The 12032-nt window shown below is 39.5% G+C and overlaps 1 long non-coding RNA gene across 1 annotated transcript in view; it reads left to right on the forward strand.

Annotated features, from left to right (window-relative positions):
• LOC106873485 (uncharacterized) overlaps nucleotides 1-11493 on the forward strand; it is a 31366-nt gene extending 19873 nt beyond the window's left edge. The window contains exons 2-3 of the long non-coding RNA XR_001409885.2: nucleotides 4466-4524; nucleotides 11106-11493. This is a non-coding gene — a long non-coding RNA (uncharacterized LOC106873485). The remainder of the gene's footprint in view (nucleotides 1-4465; nucleotides 4525-11105) is intronic.
• The last annotated feature ends 539 nt before the right edge of the window (nucleotides 11494-12032 follow it).

Here is a 12032-nt window from a genome sequence, read left to right on the forward strand (position 1 = left end):
GTGTGTCTTTGTAAATATGTTTGTATACATTTATGTATGTGTGTGTTTGTAAGAGACAGAATGTGAGTGAGTCAAGGGGTGTGTTGTCATATGCATCCATCATTTTTGGATGTATATATATATATATATATATATATATATATTTTATATATACTAGCAGAGGCACCCGACGTTGCCCGGAAATGAAATTGTTGCTTGGTACTTGGAAACTTTTACGAAAATTAAAATGGAGATTAAATGAAAAAAATGATTTACGTGAATATCCTCACAAGAGTAATTGAAATAAATGGCGATTGTGGAACCCCCCACGCACGCACGCACACAGTATTACACATCAGATGAAATGGACGTGTATGTGTGTGCGACAGAGAGAGAGAGAGTGAGAGAGAGAGGTTTGTTGTTATGTATACGTACATGCATAAATATGCATACATCTTTGTGTGTGTGTGCGTGTGTATGAGAGAGAGAGAGAGAGAGTAAATACTACATACACACCACTCTCTCACAAACACGCACACATACATCCAAAAATGATGGATGCATATGACAACACACCCCTTGACTCACTCACACTCTGTCTCTTACAAACACACACATACATAAATGTATACAAACATATTTACAATAAGCAACAATTTCATTCCCGGGCAACGCCGGGTGCCTCTGCTAGTATACCATATATCTTACATGTAAAAAATATCCCCGTGTATTCTCCACCATTTCTTTCACTAGCAAAAATTAAACAATTCATGATTTAAAGACTATTTAAAAGTTATCAATGGTTCAATGACCCACAAATACACTAAATTTTAAACTTTTCAGAACCGTTCTGATGCCTACAGAGAACAACATCTCAGTGAACCATTTGTTGGCTGCAGCCCACCTCCTGCTGGCACCTATTCTCAACTTTGCACTATAAGTTGATACAAATGGTGATTGGTCAAAAAACAGCCAATGAAGTACTAAAAGCAAAAATTAATCAGTAATTCATTGAAAGCAAAGCTGTTTGATGAACCACTTTTAGGAACAAAACGATAATTTAAGCATGATTGAATGAGCTGCAAGACAAAATATTTATGCAAGAAATACATCTTATATGAAATGAACATTTTGTTACTGTTTATATCCTTTTATCACCTCGAAATAAAAAAGAAAAAAACAAAGAACTTTATTTCTCAACACAGTTGACCAAAAGTGTTACTCCTTCTTCATCCCCCACCGCCTATCTAAAAGAAAACAACAAAAAATTCTCCCAATTGCTTTATCTTCTTCCAGCTATGCTACTGTGTGTGTCGTCATCATTCAACATCAACTTTTCCATGCTTGCATGGCTGAGATGGAATTTATTGAAGCGGAATTTCTATGACTGGAGGCCCTTCCAGTCAACACTCTTCACCTGCTTTCAAGCAAGATAATATTTCTCCATGGTCAGACATGTTTTTCATGAAACACTGGAAACGAACACCAATTGTATGATGGTGATGCTTATTTATAACCATCACATGATGTCATGATAAGGGTATATACAAATGCACACAACACACACACGTGTGTGCGTGTGTGTGTGTGTGTGTGTACTTACACACCCATAATGAACTTCTTTTAGATTCCATCTACCAAATCCACTCACAAGGCTTCTTGGTCAGCCCTTGGCTATAGTAGAAGACACTTGCCCAAGGTGCTGCATGCTGAGACTGAACACTGAAACTACATGTTTCAGAAGAAGCTTCTCGGTCATACACCAACACTAGAAAAAGTGGGATACATTTAAAACTATTCCTCTCTACCACAAGGAAACCACTGTCTCTTCTAAATCCTGGCATCAATGAAAAAAACTAGAAGAAAGAGAAGAATGGCATTCACTGGAACTTGTTAGACTAATGGCGATTGTTTGTATTTGCAAGAATCAACTTTATAATAAACACTTAAAGGGTGTATGTTTTTCATTCATATCAATTCACCTAGTTTCTTCTTTGATAAAGAGAGCTGCTCAAAATGTTATTTACTACTTCCTCCTACACCACAACATATAACTATGCAAATTTCAATCACAATCTACAGAAAGGATGGTTGAGAACAGAGTCGTAGGTAGCTATTCATCAATGTACACTAAGTTCACTGTGGCTACTTTTAACAGCCTCATACAAAGCCAGGATTGTTCTTGCTACTAATACTCCTGCATATAGCATTGAATAAAATTACATCAATGTAATACTAAAGATGGCCTTTTTCTTTCTTATCATTGCTTGAGGATATCAAATAATTACATAGAATTGATTTATTATGTTGACACAAAGACTTAAATTAGTAATGGTAGAGAATGGTTGACTGAATAGACACCGGTACATGACTAGTACTTATTTTATTGAAATAAGGGGATACAAACATAGCTGAATGGTTAAAAAGTTTGCCTTGCAATAGAGAGGTTCTGAGTTCAATCTTGCTACATGGTATCTTGAATATATATCTATAATCATAGCCTCAGGTTGACTCATCCTTTCTAAGTGAAATTCAATAGATAGGAGCCTTTTTGAAAGGCTGTTGGGTGGATTGTTCCTAGGGTCTTTACACATTGTGTCATGCTGATTTATTACGCTAAGGCAGTGTTTCTCAACCCTTTTACCCTTGTGTAATCCTTAAAATAAATCACATGTCTCAAGGAACTCCTGCACAAAAAAAAAATTATGTGTCATATCTTTCTCATATTTTTTCATCATAGTTCATATGGTAAATATCATATATATATATCATCATCATCATATCATCGCTTAACGTCCATTTTCCATGCTGGCATGGGTTGGATGGTTTCACTGGGGTCTGGGAAGCCAAGAGGCTGCACCAGGCTCCAATTTGATCTGGCAGTGTTTCTACAGCTGGATGCCCTTCCTAACACCAACCACTCTGAGAGTGTAGTGGGTGCTTTTTACATGCCATCAACACAGGGGCCAGAGTAGGCTGGCATCGGCCACATTTGGATGGTGCTTTTACATGCCATCAGCACAGGAGCCAGTCACACAAAAGGTATGCCTTGGCACTTGCCACCATCTATATCTCTCTCTTCCTTTACTCAACCATCCCATTTATATTCTGATCCTTGTTCCTTGTGAGTATGCCCAGCATTTTGCCACCATCTCTATCCTGCTGTCTCTCAGTCTCTCTCCTTCTCTTGCACTTCCCTCAAGTTGCTTAATCATGTATCTCTTCTCAGTAGCATACCTGTTTCTGTCTTCTTTCTTGATCTCTCTCTCCCTCCAGCCAGGTAACCTTGTACCTCTACAGCAAGACACCTGTTTCTGTCTCTCTATCTTGCCATAACCTTTCATCATCTGACACAAGGATCACCTTCTCCAATGCCTCCTCTCCTCACAAATGATTTTCTGTCTTGCAAGTTACTTGGTGACCCTGTCAATGTAGGTGCCACTTAAAAAGCATTGAATCCACACATTATAGTGGTTGGTGTTTGGAAGGGTGTCCAGCTGTAAAAAAACTTGCCTGTTCTTGTGCAACATAAAAAGCACTTAGTCCATTCTGCTGAGTGGTTGGTGTTAGGAAGAGCGACCAACTGTAAAAATCCTGCCAAAACAGTTACAGAAGCCTGGTGCAGGCTCCTGCCTGGCCAGTTCCTGGCAAACCATCCCACCCATGTCAGCATGTAAGGTGGACATTAAACAATGATGATGTTAACTAGCTCAAATATGCTGGAGGCATTTTCGAACCTGTAAGAAAGCCATTTTCTGTACTTTGCCATGGAGAAGGTTTCTTGCTGTAGATAAATAGGTGTAAATACACCAAATCCTGCTTATGCAGCTCCCTAATCAGACTGTTGAATGTGTGTATTACTGTATTTATTGCATATGTATGCAGGGATGCATGTTTGAATGTGTGTAAATGTGTGATACAACAGTGCATATGGCTTGGCAAGATGTACTATGCCTTCACAAATTGTTTTAGTTGCCTGTGATGTCACAGGCAGGCACTGACACCTTCACAGCTCCTTCACCTTTGACTCAGAGGAACATCCAGAATGTGACAGCAAGAGGGAGAAAGGGTTCCATCAGCACTTGACTAGTACTCATTAAACAACATTTGGCCCAGGATTTGAACACATGACGAGTGTCAAAATACTTGGCTCCTGATAGCTGAGTTTATCAAGTTCTAAGTTGTTATTATTAGAGCTTGGCTCATCTTTGCATACATGCTCTTTTGACTATTACGCACACAAAGCAGGCATGCTAAGCTAATATTTTTCCCTCTTGTTCTGTTAACGATATAAAAAAAGGGTTATTTTACTTGAAATACCAGAACTAATTAAATATTTGTAAACTAGCATTTCAATATCTTTGTTATTTTTATTATTGATGTTTAATATTTGATCTGCATTGCTATAGGCTTTCTGTAACACAATGATTTTCTAGATTTAATTAATTGGAAAAAGACATTAAATATGATTTTATTAATTTTCCAGAATAAATATGAAACAATACATTTCCTTGATTCTTTTGCTGTGTGGGGCAGTTCTCATTGGTAACGTATCAAACCTTTATTTATTAACATAACACTAACTCCTAAAAGAAGGTTGAAACTAAATAAAGAAAAAATACTATTCACCATCATCAACATTTAACGTCTGTTTTCCATGCTGGCATGGGTTGGACAGCTTGGCAGGAACTGGCAATGCTAGGGACCTCACCAGGTTTCTTAGTTTGATTTCGTAGGGTTTCCGTAGCCAACCATTTTACAGAGTGTATTGAGTGCTTTTTACATGACATCATCACTCACACCAATGCTTTTGTAGTGGCGCGTGTGGCCGCCATCTTGGGAAGTGCCATTGCGCATGTGCAAGGGATTTGCCGTCAGCGGAAGTACCCGGGCACGCGTGCGCAATGCAACAGGTGGAGAGAGAGCAATAGCGTTTGTCTTCTTCTCTATCTAACAGCGGTCGTGACAACACATATCTTCCAGTGCTCTCTCAACTCGATACTGATTTGTGGTCAAAGCTTCCTTGGTATTCTAGCGGCATGCCTGTTCACCCAGGAACGAAACGGCTCTACACCTACCTAGAATAAATTATTGATCTGTTGTTACCGTTATCCCTCGTGTTGTTGTATTTCTGGATTTTAATGATTAATATAAGAACTGGGGAGAGATGGCTGAGCCGTCATATCTCATCCAATTCTTATACTTTGTTTGTGGCACCTTGGTTTTAGGATCTCAGTTCTGTTATAGTGGGTGAATATTCTTGATTACAGCAATGCATCACATATCTTGGTCCTCTCTCATCTCTTTTGTAAGGTTCAGAATTTTGACATCAACCTTCAATACTTTGTCCCCTGTTTTCCTGGGTCTATTACATTTATTTAATGATCTGATATGGAAGAAGGTGCTATGCTTATAGTTTTCACGGGTTCTCAAGATGGAATGCTTTCTCCTGTTAGTCATCATCATCATCATCGTTTAACGTCCGCTTTCCATGCTAGCATGGGTTGGACGATTTGACTGAGGACTGGTGAAACCGGATGGCAACACCAGGCTCCAGTCTGATTTGGCAGAGTTTCTACAGCGGGATGCCCTTCCTAACGCCAACCACTCAGAGAGTGTAGTGGGTGCTTTTACGTGTCACCCGCACGAAAACGGCCACGCTCGAAATGGTGTCTTTTATGTGCCACCCGCACAAGCCAGTCCAGGGGCACTGGCAACTCCAGGGGCACTCAAAGGCAGAAATCATTAATATATTTGGTATTTATTTTACCAACCTCCAAAAGGACAACTAGCAAACTTGACTCTTGTCAGATATTAATTTCAAAAAATGACAGATGGAATTTATTATAAGTAATTTAGTCTGTCAAACTAGCACAGTTGTTAGCATGTGGAACAAATTGTTTTGTCTCATATGACAAATTATTCAGACTTGGCTGTGTGGTTGAGAAGCTTCTTTTCCAACTATGTGGTATCAAGTACAGTCTTACTGCATGGTACCTTGGGCAACCAAAGCCTTGAGTAAATTTGGTTGATGGAAACTGAAAGAAGCCTATTATTTAAATATTTATATATTAGCCCTGTTTATATATTTACTCTATAGGTTACATATATCATACCTTAGTACTGTGTGGACTAGATCCCCATTAATAGGCTCCTGATATTAAAGTGTTAACATGCACGGTATGCAAATTAGTAGCCTCAATTCTCTGTAGCTGCTGGAATTGTTGAATATATAAACTGATTGGCTGCTTATTTCTCAGGGATTGGTCAAATTGATGTAAATGCTTCTGACGAGAATCCTATAAGATTTGAAAATCGATTGGTGTTGTTTGTCATTTTTTAGATCTATGGAGAAATAGCTAAATTAACGCTGTTTCTATACCTACTACATAGGTTTTATATATATATATATATATAAATAAATATATATGGGTCTGGGTCTCATGTAGGCAAAGTGGCTGAGCTCCTTTCAAGTGTTGGGTCTCATGGAGGCAATGACCAAAACACTTTGGCGTTATGTCATGCTTGATAAGAAGACCCATCAAACTGAGCGAAATCACAGTTGTGGCAGATACTGGTGTCACGCAAATAGCACCCATGCTGGTGGCACATAAAAGCACCCATTACACTCTTGGAGTGGTTGGTATTAGGAAGGGCATCCAGCTGTAGAAAACCATGCCAAATCAGCCTGGAGCAGCCTTCCAGCATGCCAGCCCAATCAAACCGTCCAACCCATGCTAGCATGGACAATGGACGTTAAATGATGATGATGATGTGCGTGTGTTTACCCTTGTCTTAACATTATGTGATGGTTGTAAAGAAATATCCTTATCATACAAGCAATCTTGTTTCTTTCCCTGAAAAACATGCCTGGCTAAAGGGACATATTACCTTGCTTGGAAATAGATGAGGGTTGACAACAGGAAGGGCATTCAGCTGTAAAAAATCCACTTCAGCAAATGTCATCTGGCATGTGTGAGTTTAAAAGCGGAAGTTAAATAATATTTGTTCTAGTTCACTGCATTCTGAGTTCAAATCACACCAAAGTCGACTTTACTTTCCTTCCTCTTGAGAATTGATAACTAACTCAAGCTTTGTGAGGCAGAAACCGTGTGAAAGCCCATCTGATGGGTCATACCTGTTATTTAAAGCTGCAACCTTGTCACACACTCTGAACAAGAACTCTACATTAGAACAATGAATGACGACTATGGCTATAGTGTCCTTGCTATCCAACGTGATTGCTTTCCCAGTGGACTAATGTCAGATGTAGTTAACATTTGTGAAGGATATGGTGAACTCATTTGTCAGAGTTGGCTCAACCCACCCTGGGTAAATGCCTCTGCAAATGCAAGTAGTACAATACACACCTATGCTATGCTTAATCCATCTGAAAATGTTAAGGGGACATATGTTTGTGGGGTAGTAAGTCACGGAGGTGCTAATTCAATCACATAAGTATTTCAGTCAATCAAACAATTGAAACACTCCACATTGAAACTACCACAGATCTGTTTTCTCTACTTTCATTAAAAATAATAAATTTCAAATTTAAAGATACATGAATTCTGTTAAGTTTTCTTGGATTTGATGATAAAGTAAGTGAAAAGAAGTCGTCGGGTTCAGATGTCAAAAATAGATGTAAATTTTTCTTATTTATTTTAATTTGACTTGATGTTCTTAATTGGTATAATTTTATGTTAGGTTTTTATATTCATCATCATCATCGTCGTTTAACGTCCGCTTTCCATGCTATCACAGGTTGGACAGTTTGACTGAGGACTGGTGAGCACCAGGCTCAATCTGATCTGGCAGAGTTTCTACAGCTGGATGCCCTTCCTAACGCTAACCACTCTGAGAGTGTAGTGGGTGCTTTTATGTGCCACCAGCACGAGGGTCAGTCAGGCGGTTCTGGTAACGACTACACTCAAAAGGTGTTTTTTACATGCTACCTGCATGGGAGCCAGTCCAGCAGCACTGGCAACGACCATGCTCGAATGTTGTTTTCATGTGCCACCAACACGGGAGCCAATCCATGGCCCTGGCAATGATCATGCTCAGATGTGCCTTTAACGTTCCACTGGCACGAGTGCCAATCAGGTGGTACTGTTATCGACCACGTCAGCGATTTTGATTTGATTTCACTTGCCTCAATAGGTCTTCGCAAACAAAGTTTATTGTCCAATGAATGAGATGGTACTCATAAGTGGGGTGATTACTGTGGTACTGGCCAGTTACGATATTGGTTTTATTTGACTCAGCAGCTCATCTCAAGCATATCATATCGCCCAAAGCATGAGGGGTATTCTTAACTGGACCAGACATGCATGGCTGCAATCTCACTTTAGTTGCTGGGTCTTCTCAATCCCAACATATTACCAAAGGTTTCAGTCTCCTGTCATTGCCTCTGTGAGGCCCATTGTTCGAAGGTCATGCTTCATCACCTCCTGTCATGTTTTTCTGGGTCTACCTCTTCCACACACAGCTGTTCTCATCCATACGTGACACAAGAAGATACCACTGCAATTGTCTCTCTTACACACCACATTTGATGCTTCTTGTGTCCAACTTTTCTCTCAGGGTGCTTACACTCTGTCGTGAATGCACACTGATATTACACATCCAGCAGATCATACTAGCTTCATTTCTTTCAAGCCTATGCATGTCCTCAGCATCCATGGCCCATATTTCACTGCTGTGTAGCATGGCAGTTCGCACACATGCATCATACAGTCTGCCTTTCATCCTGAGCGAGAGGCCCTTACCTGAACTTTGCCCAGGCTATTCTTATTCTAGCCGCTACACTCTCAGAGCAGCCACCCCCACTTCAGACTTGGTTGCCTAGGTAGTGGAAGCTATTAACGACTTTTAGTTCCCCTCCTTGGCATGTGATGGAATCTGTTTTCTGTACATCTTCAGTGTTTGTTGCCCCTGTGCATCCGTCACTTACAAAAACTATCTTCCTGGTTAGCCTTCCTTTGATATTACTGCACCTTTTATGTGTCCATAGCTTACATCGGATACATCGTATGGAGTTTCTATCCATGCCTCTTCTACAGATTGAGCAGGGCCATCAACCTGAAGGAATTTGGGATTTGACAGCCTTCCTATTTACTAAGGCTTTGGTTTTTGCTAGGTTAACCCTAAGGCCCTTTAATTCTAGACCTTGCTTCCACACCGCAAACTTCGTCTCTAGTTCTGGCAGTGACTTGGTTATTAGAGAAGGGCATCAGCATAGAGGAGCTCCCAGGGGCAACCTGTCTTGAATTCCTCTATTGCCTGGAGGACTATAATGAATAAGAGGGGTCTGAGGACTGATCCTTTGTGAACCCCTACTTCTACTCAGAATTCTATCATTTAATGTCTGTTTTCCATGGTGGAAAGCCAGAAAATTGCACCAGGCTTCACTGTCATTATATATATATATATATATATCATCATCATCATCATCATCGTTTAACGTCCGCTTTCCATGCTAGCATGGGTTGGACGATTTGACTGAGGACTGGTGAAACCGGATGGCAACACCAGGCTCCAGTCTGATTTGGCAGAGTTTCTACAGCTGGATGCCCTTCCTAACGCCAACCACTCAGAGAGTGTAGTGGGTGCTTTTATGTGTCACCCGCAAGAAAACGGCCACACTCTATACGAATACTTTTTAATTATTATATACTTTCCACTGTTGAGATTCCCAGATTTTTAGAAAGCACAGTGAAATTAATTTATACCCTAAACTCAACTATTGTCTTTTTGATAGTCGAACACCCTGCATAGAGCTTACCTTGAGTACTGTTCCCCATTTCCAAGTTATGGCTATAGTCAGTTGTTGAACCTAGTTTGTGAAGTGGGCTAACAGAGAACTTGCTCGAAGTTCTTGACACTGGATGACACAGCAAAAGGAAATCCTGGTGTTTTCTTCCTCTCACACCATCCTACCAACAATGCAAGTTGTCTAACAATATGGAATGGTGGTGGTTTGCTAAGTAACTTATATATATATATATAATTCCAGTATAGGATAAAATCTTTATAAGAATTTATCAAGTAGTTAACGTGAAAAAACCTCATATGGGAAAAATCCATCATTTATTCCCTATAAATATATTTATTTATATAAGGGCATTACTATACATAAATGCCTCACGCTAAGAGGGACTCTAAAGTCAAACTACCATAATAAACACATTTTTACAGAAAGCAAGGGAATGCAACTCTCAAAGCTAGCCTCCTAAAAACAGACTAAATGTGTTTATTATGGTAGTTTGACTTTAGAGTCCCTCTTAGCATTTATGTATAGTAATGCCCTTATATATATATATATGACAGACACACACACATACATACATATATATATATATATATACACAGACATACATATATAATGTGTGTGGGGAGGTGTATTTGAGAGTGTATGTTTGTGCCCCCTTGTTTTCACATCATCATCGTTTAACATCTGCTTTCCATGCTGGCATGGGTTGGATGGTTTGACTGAGGAATGGCAAGCCAGGAAGCTGCACCAATCTAATCTGTCAAGGTTTCTACAGCTGGATGTCCTTCCAAACACCTACCACTCCGAGAGTGTAGTGGGTACTTTCTATGTGCCACCAGCACGGGGGCCAGTCAGGCGGCACTGGCATCGACTACGCTCAAATGGTGTGTTTTATGTGTCACTGGCATGGGAGCCAGCCAGGCGGCACTAATGAGTTTCACCTTCATACAAGTGGTGTCATTCATTTTACAGTCTTCCATGTAAATGAGTTCAGTCACAAGGAAATATTAGTTTCCTTGGAAACAAGTTAAGGTTGACAACAAGAATGGGAACCAATCATAGAAAATCTGCTTCAACAAATTCCATCTGATGCATGAAAGCATGGAAAAGTAGATGTTAAAATGATAAATATTTCTTACAAGTGATATATCTTGCAAGGAACTTGGTGATGCTTTCAGTGATGGCATCATGTAAAAGGCATCAAACTGTAGAAAGCATGCCAAAACAGACAATGGAGCCAGATGTGGCTCCCAGCTTTGACAGTTCCTGTCAAACCATGCAACCCATATCAGCATGGAAAATGGATGTTAAATGATGATTGATAATATTATTCCAAGTATCCATTTCTTTTTTCCAGCTACAGTAACTAATGTGGAGGCAACACTCTGCTATGATAGCATGACTAACTGTAATGCTGCCTGTGGAGGAAGTGATGAGCATTGTAGCCAGTACTCGTGTACTACCTGGACTGCCAGCTGTATTGTATGCAACTGTGACCTACCAAATTTTCAAACATAATACACCAGCACCAATGGAATCTCCTTATTGCTCATTCCCAATAAAGACCACTGTAATTGAAAGACTTGGATAAAAGATATTTTTAATGTTTTATTTTTCAATGTCATCATGATTTACAAAAATATGTGCAAATTTTTCCCAGCGAGAAAAAAAAATTAAAGAGAGTATACTGAATTTTTTTTTTTTTATCAACTTAATTTTTGCTGATTAAACAAGTTATCAACTTGCTCACTTCTTTTGTTCCTGTTTTTGCTTACCTCACTCAACTTGCAACTCCCAGATAATTACTTTGATTTCATTTTATATAAGTTTTTATGATATATTCCACTTTAGCTGTAGATAGTTCTCTCTCTCTATGTATATATATCAGTGGCAACTCTGGCACTCAGGCTTAGCCCAAATATAAATTTAGCAAAAGTGAATGTGTATTTACTAGCTGATATAACTATCAGAACTAGAGGAGAAGTTTCAGGTGTGGAAGCAAGGTCTAGAATTGAAGGGCCTTAGAGTCAACCTAGCTAAAACCAAAATCCTAATAAGTAGGAAGGTAGATAAAACACAAACCCCTTCAGGTAGATGGCCCTGCTCAGTATGTAGAAAAGGAGTAGGTAGTAACTCTATAAGATGTACCCGGTGCAAGCTATGGACACATAAGAGGTGCAGCAACATCAAAGGCAGGTTAACTAGCAAGTTAGTTTTTGTTTGTGGCAGATGTTCAGGTGCAATAAAGACTGCAAACAAACAGGAAACAACTTCTATCTCATTC

This window comes from Octopus bimaculoides, chromosome 2 (assembly GCF_001194135.2).
Source record: "Octopus bimaculoides isolate UCB-OBI-ISO-001 chromosome 2, ASM119413v2, whole genome shotgun sequence".
NCBI lineage: Eukaryota > Metazoa > Mollusca > Cephalopoda > Octopoda > Octopodidae > Octopus > Octopus bimaculoides.